General features: G+C 40.1%; 1 protein-coding gene across 1 annotated transcript in view; it reads right to left on the reverse strand.

Moving 5' to 3' along the window:
* Positions 1 to 25,764, reverse strand: part of ANKFN1 (ankyrin repeat and fibronectin type III domain containing 1) — a 925,115-nt gene that overhangs the window by 486,202 nt on the left and 413,149 nt on the right. The window contains exon 2 of the mRNA XM_089692527.1: positions 959 to 1,072. The gene's annotated coding sequence lies outside the window, so the exon portion shown is untranslated. The remainder of the gene's footprint in view (positions 1 to 958; positions 1,073 to 25,764) is intronic.

The raw sequence follows: 25,764 nt of genomic DNA on the forward strand, positions 1-25,764 counted from the left end.
GAGCAGTTAAATCAAAGTCAAAGTTCAACTCTGTCAGAAACCAAGGCTGAGAGCACAGATCAAGATGGTAAATTATCATTACCAAGGTCAGAAAATACAGGAAACATACAGTAATTCATATTCAACAACCTCTTATATTTTAAGCTCTAATAGCAGGGCCCTTAGATTCCTACTGTATTCAATTCTATTGTAATTGTACTGTCTGCCCTTATGTTGTAAAGCACTGCATATACTGTTGGCGCTATATAAATCCTGTATAGTAATAATAATTAGCAAAAAGAATCTTTTCTTTCACCAAACTGCTACATTTTGATTGACCGCTACAGGTTACACAATAAACAGAACAGAATCCATCACTGTACTTCTAGGTAAGACACTTCGCTTTTTGGCAAAATTAAAGTTTACCAATATTTTAAAAATCATTTTTAGGTGGTTTTCCTAAAAGGTTTATTCACTTTACAATTAAAAACTCACTTTTCGCACTTCCCATCCTCCACATGCCCCTGATGAAAACTAGTGTTACATTCCATTCATGCAAATATACCTGTGCTTTATGAGCACCATTGTATCTCAGCAGATAAGTCTGGTCCTCTGTGGATATATTAATAGTGGGTGCTGAGAACCACCCATATGGTATAAAAGTAGTTCTCTACTTTTTAAACAGTGACCCCCTATTAAGGTTCAACACTTCTATTGAAACATGCAGAATAAAACAAGAATACAAAATATTTTAGTCAATACAAGACAGAAAGCAAATTGCAAATCATAGTAATTCACAGAAAACAACTAGAATTCATTCAGAATTGCTCTACTTACAGTGGGCTGGAATCTGATTGGTTGCTACAGGTTACTGCAGTTTACATTTGACTACTGCTCCAAATGCATCCCGTTACAAGTAGAGCCAGAGCATTAATGAAACAAAAGGCATAGATGGAAAAAAATGCAAATGGGTACTCACCAGGTTATACTGTACAAAGTGGGAGCAGGTAATGCTTCATAGACCTTGTTCAATAAGTCCCAGTGCTTTTGCTTCAATTCATTCAGTTCCAGAAAAAATGATCTTGCTTCTGAGCTGTGAGAATATTCAAGAGGAAAAAAAAATTAAAAAACACTGCTTACTTTCCAAATTTCCAGAAATGTGAAATACTACAAGTGCTACCAGCAAATAAAAGAATATCAACACTTCGCACTCAACATCCTTGCGTACAAGTAGCGAGACAACCTGTTAGCAGCTAAGAGTAGTGCAAATAGTCTCTGCGGTAACAATTGGCCAGGTTATTCAAGATGTGATATTAACTGCAGCAGTCGACACATGAAAAAATAGTGATAGTAGCTTAATGTCACGCGGTCATGCTTCTACAAAACCAATGCAGTCATGTCCTGGTAATTAGACGAACAGAAAGAGAATGGCAGGAGAGCAATAATCCTTGAAACGGTGTCCAGCTATTCATTGTGTGGGGCTTAAGCTCTCTTCATGATTCCAAAGCCAAGCTGCTTCTACCGTTGCTCCTTGCAATCATAGCAACACAGACAGTAACCATATCTATAGCTATGGGACATCTGCAAGATGATTTCAAAGCATTAACTGTGATTACAAGATAGCAGCACAAAAGGAAAGGAGCTTGAGAAATGCTCTAGTGACGAGCTGCAACTGATGATGTATCGGCACAATAAGCATCCTCTCCAAAAGCACTGCGGTGCGCTTAATGGACTCAGCAAAGTTAAAAATCAGTGTTTTGCTGTACAATGTGATCGTTTGTGGCTGCTTTGGTTGTCAGAACTATCCTTGCTTTGACACAAAGCAACAAATATATGATATTCAAAAACAATCTGGAGAAGCAGAGATTCGCTTTCTAAGAAATGATGTGTATTACTCGCATTAGCAGCTTATTGAAACAAAAGGGGGTGAGGAGGCAGGCTCAACGATGGAAAAAGCCATAGAATTTAATGAAAATGTGAAGTGCACCTGTGGTATTGTAATCATCACTATGCCATAAAAAGAAGGGTAAGATGTAGTCACTGCCCCCTTTTGTAAGGGTTCTACTGTACTGAGGAAAGGTGATAGAAAGCTAATCTGTACCATTATGGAGTCACTGACAAACTCACAGCATGCTGCATATATCTTAAAAAGAATGCTTTTGCCTCCCTAGACATAGAAAATTCTATTTACACTGTAAAATGGCCCTATCTATGGGAGGTATGAAGGAGAATTGGATTCCCACTAGGTTGTATTTCCTGGCTACAATTGCTCAACGATAGACCCACTGCTGCTGTTCACTGAGGGGGGGGGAAGCTCTCCCCTTCATTCACGCTGCACAGAGGCACACGCCAGGGCTGACCCCTCTTCCAGGCATTGTTTGCCACAGCCATGGAGCCATTCACAGAGCCCTTGCATGTCTCTATGGACATTCGGGGTCTGTGTGTTGGCTTGCTGGAAAAAAGTGTTTGGTTTTTTTTGTAGATAGTCTATTATTCTTGAATGATGCAGGACCCTGTTTACAAGAGGACCTAAATGTCCCACAGAGTTGCTCATGAGTTTCTGGCCTGAATGTCAACTGGCAAAAAGTCACTTCTCTTCCCAACTGACCCAACTGCGTACACCCTGGTGCTGCAGGACCTGCAGCTGCAGTGGGTCCAGTCATTCACGTATTTAGAAAAGGTGAACTCTCGTGATGTTAAATCATATGTTGCCGTGAATCTGGCTCCTGGACTCTCCGAGGGTAAAAATTCACATACCTTTTTTTAAATTTACCCACTTGGATTCCCAAATCCTTCTTTAAATAACTCTCTCAAATCCTAATCTCTTTCTTATGGGGACCTCAAGTACCACTTTAGCTATACTCACTAGACTGACCTCATAGGGTGCCTGATTTTATCGCTACCCTACATGTAAATGTCCACTAGTGGTTGGTGTCAAATCTGAGCAATCACTCCGTCATGTTAAAGGTGGCTATTTTAAACATCATGGAGGCACTGCAGCAGTTCTGAGACACCAAGGCCCTTTATTCATTGACCCCCACTCTTGAAGACCACCATTAAAGCTTGGTCAGTGCGACTCATACCCCCCTTGCCCTCTCCTTTTTCACCCCACTGTGAAATAATCTCACCCTGGTTCACTTCTATATGCTTCTTGACCCCCACAGTTGGGCTAAATTCAAAATTAAGATATTAGGACACATCATGATTGAAGGGACACTAATGTCCTTTAACCATTTACAATCTGAATTTAACCTACTGTTGTACTACCAACTTACAGTGCCTTGAAAAAGTATTCATACCACATATTGTCATGTTACAGCCAAAAACGGAAATGTATTTTATTGAGATTTTGTGTGATAGACCAACACAAAGTGGCACATAATTGTGAAGTGGAAGGATAATGATAAATTGTTCAAAATTTTTTACAAATAAATATGTGAAAAGTGTAAATACTTTGTAGAACCACCTTTTGCTGCAGTTCCAGCTGCAAGTATTTCTGGGGATGTCTCTACCAGCTTTGCACATCTAGAGAGGGACATTTTTGCCCATTCTTCTTTGCAAAATAGCTTACGCTCTGTTAGATTGGATGGAGAGGGTCTGTGAACAGCAAATTTCAAGTCTTGCCACGGATTCTCAATTGGATTTAGGTCTGGACTTTGACTGGGCCATTCTAACACATGAATATACTTTGATCTAAACCATTCCATTGTGGCTCTGGCTGTATGTTTAGGGTCGTTGTCCTCCTGGAAGGTGAACCTCCACCCCAGTCTCAAGTCTTTTGCAGACTGTAACAGGATTTATTCTAAGATTGCCCTGTATTTGGCTCCATCCATCTTCCCATCAACTCTGACCAGCTTCCCTGTCCCTGCTGAAGAAAAGCTTCCCCACAACATGATGCTGCCACCACCATGTTTCACAGTGGGGATGTTGTGTTCAGGGTAATGTGCAGTGTTAGTTTTCTGCCACACATAGTGTTTTGCTGTTAGGCCAAAAAGTTCACTTTTGGTCTCATCTGACCAGAGCACCTTTCTTCCTTCCACATGTTTGCTGTGTCCCCCACAGGACTTCTCACAAACTGGCTTTTTTTCAACAATGGCTTTCTTCTTGCCACTCTTCCATAAAGGCCAGATTTGTGTAATGCACGACTAATAGTTTTCATGTGGACAGATTCTCCCACCTGAGCTGTGGATCTCTGCAGCTCCTCCAGAGTTACCATGGGCCTCTTGGCTGCTTCTCTGATTGATGCCTGTCAATTTAGGTGGACAGCCATGTCCTGGTAGGTTTGCAGTTGTGCCATACTCTATTTTGGATTGAACAGTGCTCTGTGATATGTTCAAAGCTTGAGATATTTTTTTTATAGCCTAACCCTGCTTTAAACTTCTCCACAACTTTATCCCTGACCTGTCTGGTGTGTTCCCATGATGCTGTTTATTCACTAATGTTCTCTAACGAACATCTGAGGGCTTCACAGAACAGCTGTATTTATACTGATATTAAATTACACACAGGTGGACTATTTACTAATTAGGCGACTTCTGAAGGCAAGTGGTTCCACTAGATTTCAGTTAGGGGTATCAGAGTAAAGGGGGCTGAAGAAAAATGCATGCCACATTTTTCAGATATTTGTAAAAAAAAATTTGAAAACCATTTAACATTTTCCTTCCACTTCACAATTATGTGCCATTTTGTGTTTGTCTATCACATAAAATCCCAATAAAATACATTTACGTTTTTTGGTTGTAACATGACAAAATGTGGAAAATTTCAAGGGGTATGAATACTTTTTCAAGGCACTGTAGGTATATGCAGATATCGCAAACCTTCTGCAGTGAATTTCCTCACCAATATTTATTTCTAGCTTGTTCTTTCTTGGAAAAACTTGTTACGCAATGATCATCTCCCAAACCAGTCTCCTCACTCTACCAGCACCACATCTTTACTACTCTATCAGATCTCTCTGACTTCCGTAACAAAGAACTGAGGGATATATTGGACAATGACAGCAAGGACTGGTCTAACATCTGCATATTCTGTTTAAGCAGCTAGTCTTTGCTAGGGACAGGCTGCTCCAATTCAAAATCCTCCATAGGGCATATTTTACCCCCTACAGGCTTCAAAAATTGAACCCAGCCTTGGCCTGCACAAGCTGGTACTGTCATCAATCCGAAGAAGGCTTTTTCCACATCTTCTGAACCTGCCCCCTTATCTCTCGGTTCTAGGTAGAGGTGGTAAATGTCATTAACACAGTTGCCTTGTCCCACCTGACACTGGATCCAAAGCTGTGTCTGATCTTGGTGCAGCCCATGGCCCACATGGTTGCTCGGAGGATACATTTGGGCCTTTTACTCTACTACACCAAAAAAATCAATCATGATTCACTGGAAGAAACCAACCCCATCCTCTTTAGTCAACTCCAATCTCCCCTTATACCAAGACACATATGACAACAGGGGTTGATCTTGATTTTAGGAGCCTGACCCAATGTCCTTAAGACCACTCACACCAAGTTTTTGTTGGTGCCTCAATAATGAGAAGACTTTTCAGAGCTTGTCCTCGTATAATGTGGACTGCTACTTGAGCCAATTGGCTATTTTTGTTTATGTCAACTCTCTTTTTGTTCTCGACTGAAGTATTTTTCCCTGCGTTGATAGTTTCACTTGGAGCATATACTGTAAGTTTTATCTTTGCAAAAAATAAAAAATAAAAAAATGTATTTAAATAAAAAATAAGAATTATAAAAAGACAAAAAAAAAAAAGCACGCTTTTATAGATCTTTCAGTAGGTATATAGATTTGCTCCCCTTCCTGTGCCTTAGTATTCTCCCTTTTTCATCAATCTTGTTTCATCTTTTCTGCCATCGCCAGCATTTCTGGGAATGTTAGCCTGAAGCCTTCCACCTCACAGTTCATCAGTTCTCCAGGCAGTAGTATGAGAAATCTCATGCCATTTGTAAAGCTGACCATGTTGTTGGGCGTGTATTTTCACTCACACAGTGACAACAGTCAGTACAGATGTTATTAAGTTATGCACAAGGTAGAAAAGGTTTATGTCATATGGTTTTCTAAGCTCTGCATTGCAGTTTGTATACTTGTTATTAGCTTTAAGTGGTTCACAGTGCATGTGCAGGAACTCTGCTTAGTATCACAAATATGACAGCTCTGAAGCCACTGGGTCCATTGCTGTCATTGGCAAGATGGCAGCACAGAACTGCGGAACACAGTAAAATCTGAATTACCAAGTTATTGAGGACAAAGATTTGGCAACAAGGTGGTATGCTGAAGCTCTACACAAAGCTCCGTACTGTTGACAGCAATTTGTCAGCCAACATCTCTTTTAAACCCAATTTTAAGATCAGTACTGTACCTCTAAAGCGGAAATGTTTTTTTTTTCTGGATATGTTAGGGGAAGGTTAAAATTGCTTTCAGTTTTTTTATCACCTATGTCTTATTAAGAAGATTTCCCTTCACTTCCTGTCCTGTAAACACAAGAGGAAATGCAAGGATATTTTGCCAACGGCAGGGAAAAACTTCCAAAAAACTTCCAAAAACCTTGAATGGGAACACTTGTCCTCAATGGACCATTTCCCCTCTATTCCTGTTTTGGTGACAACTCAAAATTTTGGATTTTCATTTTTGGTAAGATAGGTGATCAGGACATTAAGGGTGGGCATAGATAAGTCTTTATGTTCAACCAGCGATTCCCCCATGTACACATTCGAGGTGGATAGAGGGAGTCCTTTCCCACTGTGTCCTTGTATTCCATCAGCACAGAGACTTTCCCACCATCAGAATACACGGATCAGCGCTGAAGTCTACAGCTTGTAGCACTGATCGGGCAGCTTTCCTCCAATGAAGCAGTTAAACAGAAGTTGATCAGTAGATCATTTTCTGTTCAACCAAAGTGGCCATACATGGACCTAAATTCAGCCGGTTCCTGCTGGGCAAATTTCGATTCATGTGTGATCAGCTTTAGAGAGGGTGAATTTCCCTAAGGGGGAGAGGCAGTAGTAATGCATTGTGGAATGCTGCCATGTGCCAACAACCAATAGTAAGCAAACAAAAAATCCAGATAAGTGCTATAGCCAAAAGTGACCTTAATGAAGGAGTTCAGTCATTCAAAAGCATATGATAACATCTCAGAGGGTAATGGGTCAGACAGAGCACACAGGCTCTGCTGCAGTACCCTTTAATACCAAAAATTTAAATTACAAGCTCAAACATATTGCAGTAACAATCAAAACTTGTGCATGGCATGGCATCCCAAACACATTTCCGGTATACGAGACAACCAAGTCTTGTCTCCCTCACCCAGGTAAAGATCTTGTGACAGTGTGGATGGTATGGCATACACGTATTCCATCCGAGCAGCCTTCTCTCTCCCCTCCTCTTACACGGACAGGTCTCCTTGACAGAAACACTTCTGGCAGCCGGAAAAACGGTGCTGCCCTCTCTAGCACGAGGGATGAGGGGCAGGACACTGATTGGGTGACAGTGCCATTGCTATGAAGACACATTTCAGAGGGCATAGCCTCCTTCACCCAACGCTCACCAAGTCATCTTAAATAGCTGACCAGGGCCTCCAGGGAAATTAACCCAAAATTAACTCTGAATGGGCTGGGCCGACATTGGATTCGGATGTCTATTAGCAACTCACAGACCTAGAACTGCTTATCTTATATCTCTACTATATCATTAAATAGCAGCTAAAACCAATTAAAAGCATAAAAGTGTACATAATTGGCATCTCTTACCTTATACACACCATTTGGCATAATAAGACCAATGATGTGAATTATATAAAAACAAAATAAAAAACAAAAAAACTTAAAAAGTAGAAAATTAAAAAGATGAAGATTATATGATATTAGAAGTAACGGATATAAAAAGGAAAAAGGGGGGAGGGAAAGAAAAAAGGAGAATTAATTAAAACTCCATAGACATCTCGGAGGAGGCTACCTAAAAAGTGGTACTGAATTCCAATTCCTCATTGAGTCCCCCTGGAGCCATAGTATCTAACATGAAAATCCAAAATGTCTCCCTTTGGCATAATTTAACAAACCTCTCTCCTTCTGGCAACTGTATGGCAATAGCCTCAATGCCAAACAGTTGTAACCCAGAGGGATCCTCGTTATGATGATTGCTAAAATGACGAGGTACACTGCATGGTACATCCTTCCTCAATGAGCCTCAGATGCTCATTAAACCTGGTACGCATGGCCAACATCTTATATTTTATGGGAGTTACATTGATGATGTGCTAATCATCTGGGAGGGACCCCCAGATACAGTTCTAGAGTTTGTGGGATACTGTAATAGAAGTCTGTACAGTATTCAGAAATCTGTACAATATTCAGTTTGCTTATGTTGCTGTCCCCAAGAGTCTGGTGTTTTTAGATTTGGTACTCTCATGGGATCAGAACAATAATATTGTGTCCAAAACACACTTTAAGGAAACTGCAGGAAACTCGTATGTACATTTTAACAGCTGTCATTTGGCAAGTTGGAAACATAATATACCTTATAGCCAGATTGAGGCGAAACTGTATGAGTACATCAGATTATTTACACTTGGGACAGATTTTGCATAAGAAATTCATTGAAAAAGGCTACACTGGGGAGCATATTAATGATGCACTAGAAAAACATAAAAATAATTATACCACAAGGGATACAACCATGGTGTCAAGAGACTTTTCATCTAAATTTATTACTGAGGACAACATCCAACATGGGAAGATAAAAAAACATCCTTAAGAAACCATAATATTGCAGGACTCTGCGCTAAGAAATACCCTTCCCAAGAGAGATAATGGTTTTCAGGAGGGCAACTAATGTTAAGAGTCGTGCTTTTGTAACACATGGACAAAAAACATTTGCTGGTAGAAATGGAAAGATCTTTAAAATTAATCAATATATAATGTGTAGTACCCAATTTGTAGTATATGGTCTGAGGTGCTCATGTGGGCTATACTACATACAATTTGTACCATGCGTAACAGGTTTAATGAGCATCGGAGACTCATTGAGGAAGGTTGTACCATGCACAGTGTACCTCGTAATTTTAGTAATTACTGCACCAGAGCCTGTGTGCTCCTTGTCTTTTTATTTTTTTCATGTGCCAACCTCCCTAAACATAGCAAGAACAATAAGTTATGGTAGGGACTTCAGAGGCACATAAGAGGCTGAATAGCCCTCCTTGAAAGCAGAAAAACATTTTACCAACAGTAATCAGGCTCAGGGTTAAATAGTAAGCAGTATCTCGCTAACAGAGGAAAACACTGAAGCACCAGGGAATAGTAGAGGACTAAATACCGTCCAAGGGGCCAGCATCAGGTGGAGGCTGATTACTGGGATCTTCTGGCTACTGTGAGACACCCACTAGTGGACACCAGAACTACAACCTTCTGCTCTAAGAACAGTGCCACCAGCAGATGATCTAGGTCCTGACACTTTGGTAACATTGTCACCAATTCAATCAATACTGATCAAGCTCACCGCATGGCAGGAATAATGGACAGACATCCTGCACACTTTTTAACCACCTCCCGACCACCATATATTGAATTGACGAACACAAGGTGGTTCTCTTATTCTGGGAGGACGTCATATTACGTCCTCCCACTCTAACTATGCGTGCGCCCCCCAGGCGGTGATCGGTGGTGCACTGTGTTCCTGGGACACAGCAGATCACCGATCAGCGGAAATAGCCGATGACGTTGGCTCTGTCCAATCACAGATGATCGCATGTAAATAAGGAAATGCCAGTTATCGGCATTCCTCTCCTCACGAGCTGTCACTCTGATAGCTCATGAGGAGAGGAGAGCCGGTAATCGGCATTACTCAGAGGGGACATCTACACTGATCATTAGGACACTGATGATCAGTGCCCTGATTATCAGTGTAGCCCCATCAGTGCCACCTGTCAGTGTCCATCAATGTCACCTGTTAGTGCCCATCAATGCTACCTGCCAGTGCCCATCAGTGCTACATCAATGCCACATATCAGTGACCATCTGAGCTGCATTTCATTGACACCCATCAGTGCCAGTCAGTGCCACATATCAGTGTTGCCTGTCAGTGCTGCCAATCAGTGCCACCCATCAGTGCCAGTCAGTGCCGCCTATCAGTGCCAGTTTTTTTGTATTATCTCCTATTTTTTACACACGCACACACACACACACACGCACACACATATATATATATATATTTATTTTTTTATTTTAATATATATTATTTATTCTTTTTTGGGGTTATTTTTTTTGGAGGTTATTTTAGGTTTCTTACATTACACCATGATTGGAGTGGAGAGTAGGTATAATCTTTTGGAAGAGTTTGAAGGAGGTCGTCACATACAGCATATGCAATATAGTCCATTGGATATAGTCTCACTCTTCCATGGCCATATTACAACAGGGTAATGCAGGGTTAATTGAAAATGTGGTATTAGAGGTGGAGTTTGTCCATCATTGCTCCATCCTATTAGAGCTCAGTATAAAGACACCTAAAAGATGACCGCCGGTCTGATTCATGATGACATCAGAGTGATGAAAACATGTTACAGGTGGGTATTCCAGTCACCAACTTCCAGTTACGGTACTTCCTGTTAGCTAGAACGCACACCAGTTTAGGTGATGTATACATGATGGCGCCAACATTGCAGGACTACACACTGTAATACCTAGTGTTGGTATTCAGGCACATTATCATGTGAGCATTTTACTTTGTTTTTATATGTCGATTTTATCAATAAATACTACACTATATAAAACTTTTATCCTTGGGTTCTGATGTGGTTTCTGTGGAGTAAATAAGAAGACTGGAGCCATCACTACAAGCTGAACTGTCATCCGTTTTTATTGTGATACCAACAAGCGCATTAGACCTTAATTTTAATTAAAGAGGTCATGTTGGTGCGTTATATAAATTTACCATATCTCCGAGTGGAATGTGGATATCTTGTGGTGAAGGAAACTGAACACCTAGCACTTTTGTGTTTTAAATTCACAAATTATTGCTTTATTTATGGTTTCTCATGCATATAGATTTAATGGATTGCATTATATCTGTTATAGGTTTATTAAGGGTATTTTGCAGACAGCACTTTAACATTTCTCATTTGAAATGTGATTTTAGCACCCCCTATAGAGCTTTCAATAGTACATAATGGCTATGAATGGATGTCATTCATAGACATGATTGCTTATACCACAGTGATCATCACTGTTATAAGCAGTCATAGTTCGGTTTCACTATGGTAACACTGTACATTTATGGTCACAGTATGTAACAAAAAAATTATATAAAAAGAAAAAAAATGTTTAACAAATAGAAAAAAAAAATCTCTTTATTTACATACTTTCATCAGTCAGTATCCCTGATCACCATCACATCAGTCATATGATGATGCTGTAATGCACTTGTGACAGTATGTAAAGAAACTGTGAAAAAAAATATATATATTTTCTTAAGTTTCCCCCAAAAAATGTGGCAAAAAGTGTGGGTGTTATTTTACTGTCTTGGCATTTTAGGGCCGCAAGAAATGAGACAGGCCATCAGTACATCAGAACCGGATATCGTATGTACTCTCCAGCGCCTCAGGATATGCACAGCCAAAAGGGAAGCCAAGGGTACCAGGACAGCGACAACCAAAGGAAATGTTCCAGGGGTGCAGCCCTCCTCAGACGGGGAAATCAGCCACTGGATAGAGAGAAAACAGGTGGCGCACACACCTAGTGCATTATCCAAGGTTTATTGTAGGAGTGAAATAATAAAAACATACTCACAGACGAAGCATGTATCTAAAAAGCATAGAAAAATGACAATGGCCACAACGGCGGGCAAGGTGTTCTCACTGTCAGTGCGGTCAAATTACTGATGCGTTTCGGGGACTAATCCCTTTCCTCAGAGCTGATGACCAACCTCTGATGCTGATGTATGGTGTATGGACAGAAAGAGCCTCGCCGTTGTGGCCATTGTCATTTTTCTATGCTTTTTAGATACATGCTTCGTCTGTGAGTATGTTTTTATTATTTCATTCCTACAATAAACCTTGGATAATGCACTAGGTGTGTGCGCCACCTGTTTTCTCTCCATCAGTACATCAGGGTTGATCATCTTTCAGATATACTGCATATAGCATTGTTTGTAGATGCTCATACACTAAATAATATGCACTAATTTGGGTTATTTTTTTTTACCAAAGAATACATTTTGTCCTAAATGTATGAAGAAAGATTTATTTGCAAAATTTTATAACAGAAACAAAAGAAAAATATGGTTTTTTTTTAAAAAACATTTTTTTGTTTATATAGCAAAAAAAAAAACCTCTGGTGAATATATACCACCAAAAGAAAGCTGTCTCTGAAAAATTAAAAAAAATGAATTTGGGTACAGTGTTACACAACTAATTGGCATTCAAAGTGTGACAGTGCTGAAAGCTGAAAATTGTCCTGCGCAGGAATGGGGTGAAAGTGCCCAGTATTGAAGTGGTTAATCCATACTGACCACTTCAAATCCACTTCAACATACATTCATACAATACATTTTGATTTGGTTGCAAGGGGGTAGTGAACAAAAGAATAGGCACTTTGGACCAAGCAACTCTGGTGATTTCTCTTCTTCGGCTGCTTGTCAGAAGTAACTATATTATAATTTTTCCTAATAAAAGGCACACAGTTGCTGGCAAAAAGGCTTCAGAATCTCATCTGCTACCGACGCAATGACACCTCACTGGTTCTGACAGCAAAGACGGTTAAGTTAAGTCTTAGATAATTTTTTGCTGGTGAATTACCACTAATTACTGTGACTAGTATAAAGAAAAATACTGAATAATGCTGAAGATGGCATGATGGAACAGCAAGCAAGTAAAATTGCACCCCAAAGAAAACTGTAAACAATTTTATGAGAGGTTACAAAATAAAATAGCTTTCTTTTAGGAAAGATGCAATTCATTTAAATTGGTTGTAAATTAAAAATAAATAAATAACAGGTTCATACTTGTCTGCTTTGTAATGGAATTACACAGAGTGGCTACAAACCTCCTATTCTTGGGTCTCCCACCAGCGCTCCTGGCTCCTCCTCTCTGTCCAGCCGCTTCCTATAGGGGCACTTGTGTGGGCTCATTCCCGAGCCCTGCTGCCTGCGTCCATTGATACTGTCTCGTCACTAGCTTTGATTGACAGCAGCGGGAGCCAATGGCCAAATCCTGTGGGACCCAGAACTGAAGGGAGAAAAGAGCCGCAGACATGCATTGCACTGTATCGAATGAGGGCTCAGATAAGTAAAGAGAGAGTGAGCGCGATCTTGATGCATAAACAATGTTTTACCTCAATGCGAGGAATGCATTAAGGCAGAGGTCTCCAAACTGTGGCCCTGGGGTCGGATATGGCCCTTTGCCAGCCTTTAACTGGCCCTTGGGGCAGTAGTCCTCTGAATGATACAATGCACTATTCTTACCACTTACACCAACAATGCTGCACTATTTCTTCCACTTATACCAATGATGGGGCAATACTCTTCCTATTACTAACCACCAACCCTAAGGCCATGTTTATGCTCATGGATCCTGGTCCCGGGACATTTTCTACCCCTACTGACCACAATCCGGCCCTCCTAAAGTCTGAAGTACAGTAAATTGGCCCTTTGAATGAAAAGTTTGGAGACCCCTGCATTGAGGTAAAAAAATGGTTAGGCTTTATGCCACTTTAATGAAGGTTGAATTACAGAATTACTGTAGAAGCAGCAGCACTGTGCAGTGTTTGCACACAGCTAATCATTAAAATTAAAAGTTATGAAGTGACAATCAATATATTCCAGTTTTACACCTTGAGACGCGTGCGGCTTTCATCAGCAGAGTGTTTTATCAGTCCTCTAGAACATTTATGAAATACAAGTAAATGAAGTCCAACACCTGCATTTTATTCTGTATCTGAGATCTGCCAAGTGCAATTAAATCTTTTGCTAGACCCTCGAGTACAGGCTGCGTGAAAACAATTCAGTTTGATTCCGCTCAAGTTCTTGCCGAAGAATTCACCTTAATCTCCCAGCTACAAAAGTTCCTTACAGAAGGTTTAGTTTTTGTCCCTGCAGAGAACCTGCTTAAGCTGTGTAAAAGAGTGGAGGGTTCCTGTTAGGATTAAGTGAATGTTGCAGAATTCCCAGGGTAGATAAAAAATGTAATCTGTTTATAGGGATCTTTTTTTTTTTTTTATTTGAAGAATGAAGCTGTAGCATTCACCTCAAGGGAGAACTACACACAAACCTGCATTAGCTATGCATAGAGGACACTTACCCACAGCAAGTCCACAGAGCACACAAAGGTCACCAATCTCACGCAGTTCCACATTCAAGCACATCAAACAATCCCACCTACTTTGGTAAGACTGATATTAAGGCCACATGAGTGTAATGCATCACATATTTCCAGCCGAATAAGGCAATTACATTAAAGGACATTTACCTATACACACAGTACACATAATATTATTATTATACAGGATTTATATAGCGTCAACAGTTTGCTCAGCGCTTTACAATATAACGGGAGACAATACAGCAACAATACAGTTCAATACAAGAGGGAAAGGAGGGTCCTGATCCTTGGAGCTTACAATCTAGGATATAAATACTGTACATGGAAGTAGACTGCAATAAAAACCTGACAAGAGTTTTAGTCATTACCTATTGTAAAAAAAATAACAAAAATCAAAAATATGACTATTGCATGAGCAATTCCATCTTCCTGGCTCCGAATTGTTTCATTACCTCCGGGTGTCACACTTTTTTTTACATCATACAATAAAGTGTTACTAATCCCAGGACCCTGCATTCACTATATCTGGTCTCCCGGACCCTGCATTCACTATATCTGGTCTCCCGGACCCTGCATTCACTATATCTGGTCTCCCTGGACCCTGCATTCACTATATGTGGTCTCCCGGACCCTGCATTCACTATATCTGGTCTCCCCGGACCCTGCATTCACTATATCTGGTCTCCCCGGACCCTGCATTCACTATATCTGGTCTCCCTGGACCCTGCATTCACTATATCTGGTCTCCCCGGACCCTGCATTCCCTATATCTGGTCTCCCAGACTGTGCATTCACTATATCTGGTCTCCCCGGATCCTGCATTCACTATATCTGGTCTCCCCAGACCCTGCATTCACTGTATCTGGTCTTCCAGGACCCTGCATTCACTATATCTGGTCTCCCACAGTACACAGAACATGGAAATGCAATTATTTCAGTAAACAAACTGCTATATACCTTTTCTCATCAGCAGTTACAGCAGTCTTGTGACTTCTATCAGTGTCCAGCCAAGCACAAGTTAAAGCTTGCAGGAGGAGTTTTCATTCTGCTCTAGGAGGATGCAGAACCTCTGACCTCTGTCTGGACAGTGCTGATTGGCCCTGTGCTGATCACATGCACTTTCCCCAAGAAAAAAAAAAAACCTCTCTAGCAATACACACCAAACTGAGCTTGCGCAGAGTGTCTTCACATGATATGTCTTATCAGGAGACAAGAAAGGGAAGGTCAGAGAAGACAGGATCAAGAAGTGTTTTTACACAATGTGGAGGATTAACCCCTTAGGTTCCACAGTGAGTATAACAAGCACGCTTTACTGCATATACAGACTGATTTCACTGTTGTGGGTTTAATAACATTTTAATACCCATTCTTCCCTGAACAGTTCAACCCTCTATGAGGGCATATACTCATCTCATCCCCATGCCCCAGGCCTAATTTCTAAATTGTATTCTCACCCTAACTCACCACCTTCCTCTCCACCTACTTATGTGACCAGATGGAAATCTAATCTAAATGTATAATTAGACCGGTGGGACTGGGTTGCACTGTAGGAGTTGACTAAATCATCTTCCCAAAACATAACACTTGAACACAACTATAAAGTTCTGACCTGATGGCACCTGAGCCCAGTGAAAATCTTTTACATTTCTTCCCACATATCCTTCTAGATGCTTTAGAGGCTGCAGTGAATAGGGTACACAGGCCCATATTTAGTGGTTAATCCAACTGTGCAGCATTTTTGCGCTGACGTTTTCCACATCATTTCCACTTGTTCAAGTTTCAATCACTCCAGACCAGGCTTTCCCTCTAATGAATCATTGTGCCCATGATCTGACTAGAGCTCAGTTTAAACTTTCTCTGCAGGATACTACGGTGTCCAAACAAACAATTGCAAAGGCTTGGAAGACTCCGAAACTGTTTATACTTGAGAAAAAGTATCACCCAAGCCATGATCCGCAATAAGACTGAGGCATTTTGCTAGACAGAGTGTCAAAACATCTAAAGATATGATGACCTTGGATAGATATCTTCTTGCCATCAGGTGACCAGCCAAGAACTATGGCATGAGTTATTAGCTGCTCTAAAGTTTAATAAAACAACTGCAAGATCTTCTTGTCATATCTTCGTCCCTATTATGTTTGAAAAATTGTTTGGGAAAAGGCGGAAATAAACAATCCAGCATCGGCAGCTTTATATGTTTCTCAAGGACTCCCCTGGTGAGATATTTTAACTAGAGTTCCTAGGTCTGCAAACGTGAGGGGCTTCCCCTCTACCAACTTGTTTTTCTGTATATTTTACATTAAGAGAATGTAACAGGAGAAGCAGGAACAGACGAAGGAAGGTCTGGAACATCAAACTCTCCAAGGTGTACAAGGGACTGAGTTGTGAGGGAAATCTCACTGTTGGAATACCCAGACATATAATAACCCAGAGGCTGACTCAATCCATTAGGATTCCCCTGTAACCAATTACCACTTCTAGGTATACTGACACTTCAACAGCAATTGCTAGCATAATGAATACCATTTACAAATGGTTTTCTGTCCGGTCTTGAAATATTACATTTCCAATACAAAAGTTACTGCTTTATCTTTTTTTTTTAAACTAAGGACTTTATCTGTTTAACCCCTTTGCTTTTTTGTTAACACTGGCATGATACTGTATACAAGGTTACAATCAAGGTCAGGACAAGAACTGTGCAACAGAGAAAGGTGCTAATAAACCTTTAGCTTGTCATTGCTTTGAATATACGGTTGTTGCATTAAAGACTCGTCACTGCTTTCTAAGCCTCAAGGGTGGTGCTGAAAAAGGCAGATTAAGCAGAGCCCAGTTTTTATTGGTTCATCTGATCTGTGGGGGATCTGCATTTATCACATCAATGGAAGTATTGCTAATGATAAAGCAAGAGAATGAAAGACAATCAAGATGCTATATCTGATGTGATTTAGAGATGTGTTAATGGATTCCCTTACAAATTCTGCACTTGATAATTTGCTCAGATCACAGGAGGGTTAAGCAGTGAATAATTCCCCCCAAAAGTCACCAGAAATCAGTTTTGCCTTTTAAGATGATCAATCCATCAGTGATTGGGTTGAAGAAAAATGGCTTATCTCCAGATGTTAGAAAGAGAACCTCAGTATAATATATGCCTTCCAACTTTCCTGCATCCTGTGGAATTATCCTGATATTCGAACAGAAATGTCCCAACATAGAAGTGAATGGGTGGATAGCTTGCTCTGGCATCTCCCACAGGAGTGAATGGGTGGCTGCCCACTTGTCCTGACACCTATGCTCTTTGGGGATATAACTGAATAAGGATGGGCGGACTGACCATTTGGAAACTCGGGCACTGCCCGAGGGCCCGGGCTCAGTAGGGGGCCCCATGAGATGCCCCTGGTACCTTTTTCATAGGCTTTTTTGAGTTTGGGCAAGGACACAGGTGCCCCATGATCCCCTATTGCCCGGGGGCCCATTGAGTTGTCAGTCCACCCCTGTGAATAAGGATAGGGAGCTTCTGCCCTCTATAGTTAAAAACAGTAGTATATAGGGAGTGGAAGGTTAGGCTCAAGTTTGCTGTGGTGGGGTGGGGAGGAATTACATAGAGATGGATCTATTGTTATTATTATGTATATAGGAAAACTAGGAAAATACTAAATATAGTGGGGTTGGGGAAGCAAGGAGAGCCATTGAGGGGCCAAGAGGTGAATAAAGAGTAATGCAAGCACTAAGAGAATGATAGGAATTGGGTGAATACTCGTGCCTCTGATGTCATCTCATGCCATCTGATGTTTTCCATTAGAGTATATGAATACTGTATATGCCAATGGTGCTTTGTTTTGTGAAAACTCTAGGGTACTTATTTGTGAGGCAGTCAACTCTTCAATTCTCATTATATAATGCAATTTTTTAACCACATTTTCCTATCTCAAAAATCAGAGTTTCAAGCAGTCCCAGAAGATGTAGATTAGCTATTTCCTTTCATCTTGACATCCCCAACATCGATCTGGTACAGAACATGAATTTGCAGATCTTGGACGGACATCTGCTCTACCTCACGACGATCTTATAATGGCATTCTGTTATTATGGTAGACAATTTTAGAGTGAAGAGATAGATTTTTCTAGAGTTGTTCAGGGACAGAATAATCTTTAAAGTCGTTCTAAAGTTCTAAATGTTTTTTACCTTAATGCACTTTTTGCATTAAGGTAAAAAACCTTCCACTGTGTGATTTCCCCTCCCCTTCGCTAACACCCGAGTCCTGTATGTTTACAGCACTGTGACTGACTGCAAGTCTTCTCTACCTCTCTTCTTGGGCTCACAGGCTTTACTGAAAACAGTGGAAGCCATTGGCTCCCGCTGCTGCTGTCAATCAAATCCAGTGAGCAGAGTGGGGGGGTGGGACTGAGTCACACTCTGTGTTTATGAACATACAGAGCCTGTACGTTTGCCTCCTTAGCAGGTGGCTTTCCATGGGGGCAGACTAAGACAAAGAGGAGCAGAGTGCTGGCGAGAGACCCCAAAAAAGGAGGTTTGGGGCCGCTCTGTGCAATAGCATTGCACAGAGCAGGTAAGTATAAACCTGTTTATTATTCTAATAAACAAAAAGTTATACTTTAAAATCACTTTAAGGCTAGGGTCACATTTGTGCGTTCCAGCAAAGCACAAAAAATGTGCATCTCTTTTGCCGGCCTGCAACACTGCCAATAATTCCTAATGGCACCCCGACAGACCTTGCTAATTTACTCAATTTCAAAAGTAGCAAATTACATGAAAACAAAGTACTGTGCATTTTGGTGTGGGACAATTTAAAAAAAAAAGAAAAAAAAAAGGGCTCGTTCTTTTGTGCAATTTCCACACATAGGGCAGACCAGCAAAATAAATTGGCCCTGAGGAAGTCACGTGATTCGTGATGTAACGTGGGACGGAAGCATGATGACGTAATTTCCAGTACGGCGGCAGCCGCCATCTTGGTACACCTTAGTGCTGTACACCTCTCTGCCACTGCAGTTTTCCATGCCTGTATGGGTCTGTGGACCCATTTCTCTATGTGAGTAGTCACTCTGCTGTGTTTTTATTCAATAAACGGTTTACTTACTACACTATGGGAGTTTTTTTTATTTAATTTCCATGTGTGGTTTATTGGAAAGGAGAGAGTTTTGGCCATATCCGTGTGGGGACTTCTGAGTTTTACTGCTGGTACATTGATGAGTGTCTACCATCGCCACTATAGAGGATTGCCCTGATTATTATCAAAGGGGTATCATCGGATGAGTGCTTTTCTAGCCTTATGACCCCTTGCAGGTCGCAACCTGGAGGTGAGTGCGCACACTAGCTGGTGGGGGATTTGCTGTGATTTTTGTGGTCACTGGATGTTCCACAGCTTCTTTTGAAGATACACAGATTCATTGGGACTGTGCACTTTATTATGGCATTTTTCACATTTACTCATATATTCTTCATATATTTATGATCTTTACGGTACCCATTTACTCACTGTTGTTCACGTATCATTACTGTCACTTTGTTCATACTGGGTGTTTTTGTTTTTTGAATGATCCATTTTTACTACTTGATTATCATTATATATATTTTAAATTTTTATCATGATCAGTTTTTATGTGTCGTGATTTATTTGTCATCCTATGTTCACTTCATTCAATATATTTTTTCTGCCTTTTGCTCACTTATTTATCACAAGTTTTTTTGTGCTTTTATATATTTCATTTGCACCTATTTTACTTTGATTCATGATTATTTAGGTGTCTGTTTGATTGGGTAGCGCAGTATAATTTTTTCATTCACTTTTCTGAAATAAATTGGCTGCCCTAATTGTGACATTGAAATTCCAGCAAAAAAGTGTGCACCCCATCACACCTGAATAGGCGTGAATGGAGCCTTAGTTGTGTTCTCAAACTATGATAAAAGACAGGAGATGATCGGAGTTTAGTGTGATTAAAGTGGCAGAGGGGTTGATTTACTAAAGGCAAATAGACTGTGCACTTTGCAAAGCAAGAGCAAGAGCAGTTGCTCCAGAGCTTAATACGTGATCAGAAGCTCTGCTGACTTCCATCATCCAATTATGTACAAGCAAAAGTGCTTTTTTTTTCAATTTTCCTTGCTCGCAATTGGGTATTCCTTGAAAAGTGAATTTTTATCTCATTTACAAAACTCTGAGCAGAGCAGAGCGCAACTGCACATTGTATGGCACAGTCTATTTGCCTTTAGTAAATCAACCCCAAAGCGTGTCTGAGAAGGCCTTTGGCTGAATATAAGGTTTCAAAAACAGAGAGTTTACATCTAAATTCCTAAATAAACGGGTGACGGTAAATAGGCCAGAAAATGGCATATTTGGAGGGCATTCCAAAAGGGAAGGTGAAAAGTTCCCATGGGAGATGCCAAGTGCACCTTTGTAGGCCAATTTAAGCCCTTGGTTAAATAGGATGATTAATAAATGCCTATTTCCTTAGGTTTAAAAAAAATTGATCCTGTTAGGCCAAGGGGGAAATCTGGGTTCTCTATGATGGAGAGAAGAGGAGATGCATATGGTGCAAAATCATGTTTTAGGAATGTTCATGAACAGATGGTTACTGTGGAGCTGATTAGTGGGTGGAGCACAAATTCACTAGGACAAAATGTCTGTTCCACGGTAAACAATTCAAAGCAGCCTTTGACTGAGGTTTCTTGAGGTGTACCAAGGCTTTGCCTATGCCAATCAATTTCATGTACAAGGTAACAAGATGTATGATAGAGAGTGAGGTTTGGCACTGCAATCCCACTCTGGGATTTCAGCCATGTAAGCACTTGGTATGTCAACCAGGGACGTTTGTTGGCCCACATAAACTTTGTAAGGAGTTCAGAAGCCTGGCAGAAGAAGGCTAAGGCAAGATTAATTAAAAAGGAGTTCAGTAGGTATAGGAATTTTGGTAGGATTCTCATCTCTATAATGTTGCAGTGGCCATACCAAGAAAAAAGACCTGTGTTCAAATTTTGGAGCAAGGCCTTAACTGTATTCAAAAGAGGGGGAATTTCAAAATGTGGGTTTCCTGGGGTCTACATGGAAGGAATATAGTATCTGTAGTATGATGACCTGAAGCTGTTGGGGTCAGGAGATTTTTCTATATTGGTGGTTTCAATCTCTTCTGACAATTTATTTTATTGAAACTGGGTTTTCCAGCATTTCAGTGATGTGATGTTTAAGTTTGGGTAATTTGGATGAGGATAGATATGTGAGTATTTTTTCTGTTGTGGTGACAATGGTATTTCCCTTGGGATGAGTTGGTAAATTGTATAATGAGGCATAGAAAGAATTTGTTATGTCTTTAGGGAGATGGGCCTTTTTGCCTAGTAGTGTGTTGATGTTGGGGATAAAGGATCGTGTTCTTTGTTCCTCGATCTCATTGGCAATAAGGTATCCACATTTCATGTTCACAGAAGTACCAGGGCTGCTTTGGCTTTGAAGAGGTATAAAGACTTACGTTGGGTTCTACATGGGGTTGGATTGGGTTTTGTATTGGATTTCTAGGTTGTGTATATATCTCTGCGTGGAATTCCTTGGCGTTTCCTTACTTCTGGTAGTTGTTGTCCAGATAATGCTGAGGAATACATTATAACTACAGTAGAATGTAAGACTACAAGTCCCAAGATCCTCTGCTTTCAGACACACTTCCTACTCAGTCAGCAGGAAATTACATGATTACTCTGCACTAAACACTAGAGCAGTGGTCTCCATGCAAACCAGGAAGTAACTGAAGAAACAAAAAACAAAACAAGTAAATATGATATACTTTCCTATCTATTTACTATTTCTAGCAGCATAAGGATTACAAATAGTCCATGTTGATTGAGAGAGTGATTTTCCGCTTTAGTCTCAACAAGATGCTTTCTAAATAGACAATGATAAACTTTAAAGCAAAGCTCCAGGCAAAAACGTCTTTACTTTTCCTTATTGCGGACTTCCTACCTTCACTGAATATGTCATCCATCTTCTGGTTCACTCAGTAGTTGCTCTGAAATAGCCTATTAATTTTCAAATCAAACCATTAATTTTCTTTGGACCAGCCATTAGTCTTGATAATTCCCTTATGTAGTTCTTTCTCCAGGAAACAGTGATGTACTGTAATTCAGCCCTAGTTGCAGTAGTGGCTGGACCAGGACTCTCAGACACATTCAACATGTACAAGCTTAGTATACTTACCCATATTCACTACAATGCCATGTGGTTGATGGGAACTGTAGTTTCCCTTTACTGCAGAGAGAGGATATGATGTAATCCCGGCTGTTACACCTCCTTGGCAGAGAAGATGCTTATATCTTTTGAATTACAGAGATGATGTTATGAAAATTCAATTAGACTGCTCCTAAATGGTAAGGATTTTCAAAATGTTATTAAAGGTTTTTTGCGTAGGGGGGTGTACGAATGGGTGATTTTTTTTCCTATCCAAAGCTCTTTTTTTAAAGGTCCCTAAAATAGCTCTTTGACACCTCAAAGAGAACCAGTGATTGCTTATGCTAGAATCTGGATATTCAGTCTTAACTTATTCTATCTGTACAGGCACACTTATGTCAGAGTGATTTACATTTGCTTTCCAATTTAGCTGAACTTACTTTGTCTGAACCTGAGTACAACTTGAGAGGTAGTGGGCAGAGGTCAAATAAGACTGACATCTGCTGCCCTGCCTGGTGTCACACATTGTAAGCCAGCTCCACAGAGTGTATAACAGTGAAAAACAATACAGCTCATTAGTAAGGAACATATAAATAACCACAGGGCTTCATTATTTGATAATGTTATGCACCCTCAGGAAAACCTAAGAGACAGTTGCCAGTATTCGCACTGAAAAGAGGACATTGCAGGCAAACATAGTAGCATAGCTTGAGGGACATGCAGCTGCAAAGGATGAATCTGAAGATGAACAAGAAAGCAATTGATCGGGCAGCATCTGAATCTCCAAATCAGTTCAAAAGTAAAAGAATTAGATTTTGACTAGAGTATATCTTTATCCTTCCTCTGTTAAAGTGTCACTAAACCCACATCATAAAAACTATGAATAAATGCTGTATTTCATGCTATTCTTCCTACTGATCTCACTAAGCGCACCTCCGGCTTCATTCATGAACTTAAACCACTATCTGTACATCCTAAACAATCACAGTCATGATTCAATAATCCTATAATCCTCTTAACACCCCCCCTCAAACACACACAACTTCTCTGGGCAATCCAGTACCCAATACAGGTAATGCATGTATTTCCTCTAATTCCACTTCTCTTTCACTATCTGCACCATCTACACAATTGCTCACTAAAGGTGAGTGATCCTTACTCGGCACCCAATTCAAATTCTTTCTCTGATACTAAAGTTGCACCTATTTTTTTTTAGCAGTCAACACTCTGAATCACGCAAGACATTCGTTTTGGAGAATTCCCCTGCTGTGGGACAGACAAACAAGCCCAGCTTGAAATTATAAATTCATCTTCTTATTCTTTGACCTCAGAGGAGTTTCAGGTATTGCAGCTGGGTTTGACCTTCTGCCCCAATGCCAAAGCAGATTGGTTTGAAATCATAAAGGATATACATGTGCTAGACATTTGAGGTTTAAAATTCTTTATGATAATCCTAATGAAGACAATCGAATTCAGGCAAGTGGACATCTTGTAAACACTAACTTTACATTCAATGAATTATGAGCGATGCAAGATCTTATGGAGCTGTGGGAGGAGGGCCATGTGGATATTGGCATGCCTCCCTTGCCTCAAAGGGGGGGGGGGACCTCCCTGTTGTCCTCTGTTCCATTCTTCTTGCAACTTTAAGACTAAATCAAAAGGTATTTCTAGTGCCAAGCAAAAATCCCAATAAGTGTGCTTTTGCTACAACAAACCACAAGAGAAATTGAGAGGGTTACGTGGAAAAAAAAACAAAATTTGATAATTTATCCCCTTCTCACAGAAAAGCATTGGCCATCTTACAGATGAACACCAACATAGTAATAAAACCAGCAGATAAAGGGGGCAATCTGGTAATTCAAGATTTACAACAGTACGAGCATATGTGTATGCAAATTTAAAAAAATAGAGATCGGTATAAACCAATCTCTAAAACTATTACTGATTGCTATACTAGGGAATTCAGGAATTTGATCTTGAAGGCTTATCAAAGCAATACAATTGACAAGGAACATGGAATTTTTTGAACATCAAAGAACCTAAAATTTCAACATTTTATGCCTTGCCCAAGGTCCACAAGTCTAACTAATCCTCCTGGTCACCCGATAGTCTCCAGTTGTGAAAGTTTAACAGAAAATGCCAGTTGTCTAGTGGATAACAATTTTGAACTATGTGATGTTTTCTCCTATGTCAAAGACACGATTGATCCTTTAAAGATAATCGAAGGACTTCATGTCCTTAAAGATATATGGCTAGTTGCCATTGACATAGAGAGTTTGTACAATGCCCTTGCCCATGAAAAAGGGCTGTCAGTCATAGCAGACCATTTTAAAGAACTTGGCCAATCAGCATATGAATACAATAAATTTGTCTTGACATTTTTTAAATTCATATTAACACGTAATGTGTTAATGTTTGGACTCTCCCACCATTTCCAGGTGCAGGGGATTGCGATGGGACTCTGTGTGCCCCATCATATGTCAACCTGTACCTGGGGGAGTGGGAGAGGGAGTTATTTGCCTGTGATTTTATTATTGATTATCTTGAGCATATTGTCACTTGGCATCGCTATATAGATGATATTTTAATGCTGTGGTCAGGCACTCTGGAGAACTTACAGAATTTATGAATATTCGTGGCCATAACAATTACAATTTGAAATTCACAATGATCTGTCATCAGGAAAAGATCACCTTTCTTGATGTAGAGATATTTGCAGAGTCTGATGGTTCTTTAAGCTCTTCCCTATTTAGGATGCCAGCTGTGGGGAATACTATTTTGCATGCATTAAGCTCACATCCTGAGCCATTGTTAAGAAATACTTCAGTACCTCTGAGGTGAAACTGCAGCAAAGATGATAACTTTGTGAGAGAATCTGGCAGTCTCTATGCCCAGCTAAGGCAAAAAGGATACAGCCATAACTCTTTAAAAAGAGCATTTAACAAAGCTAAAAAAACAGGAATGTCATTCATTAATTTATAGACCCAAAAGCAAAAAAAAAAAGAGGACCAATTTGTGCAGATAATAACGACTTATTCTAAATAGCACCAACAAATAAAAAGGCATTGCAAACAATTATTGCCCACTTTTTTTAAAGTAAATGTATTCCCTCTAGACCTGTCATCATTTAAAAATGAGCACTCTCTGCAAAGGACCAATTGGTTAGAAGTCATCATACCACACAAAAAACTACCCAAATTTGGAGAACAGGTACTTAATCTTGTGGGAAATGTAACTTATGCTTGTTCATGTCCAACAGTCATGAAACAGTGCATCCTAATATCCTAACTTAAAGAATTAGATACAGGATT

This window comes from Staurois parvus, unplaced genomic scaffold (assembly GCF_062004578.1).
Source record: "Staurois parvus isolate SC_StPar_1 unplaced genomic scaffold, SC_StPar_1.0 ptg000592l, whole genome shotgun sequence".
In the NCBI taxonomy this organism is placed as follows: Eukaryota; Metazoa; Chordata; class Amphibia; order Anura; family Ranidae; genus Staurois; species Staurois parvus.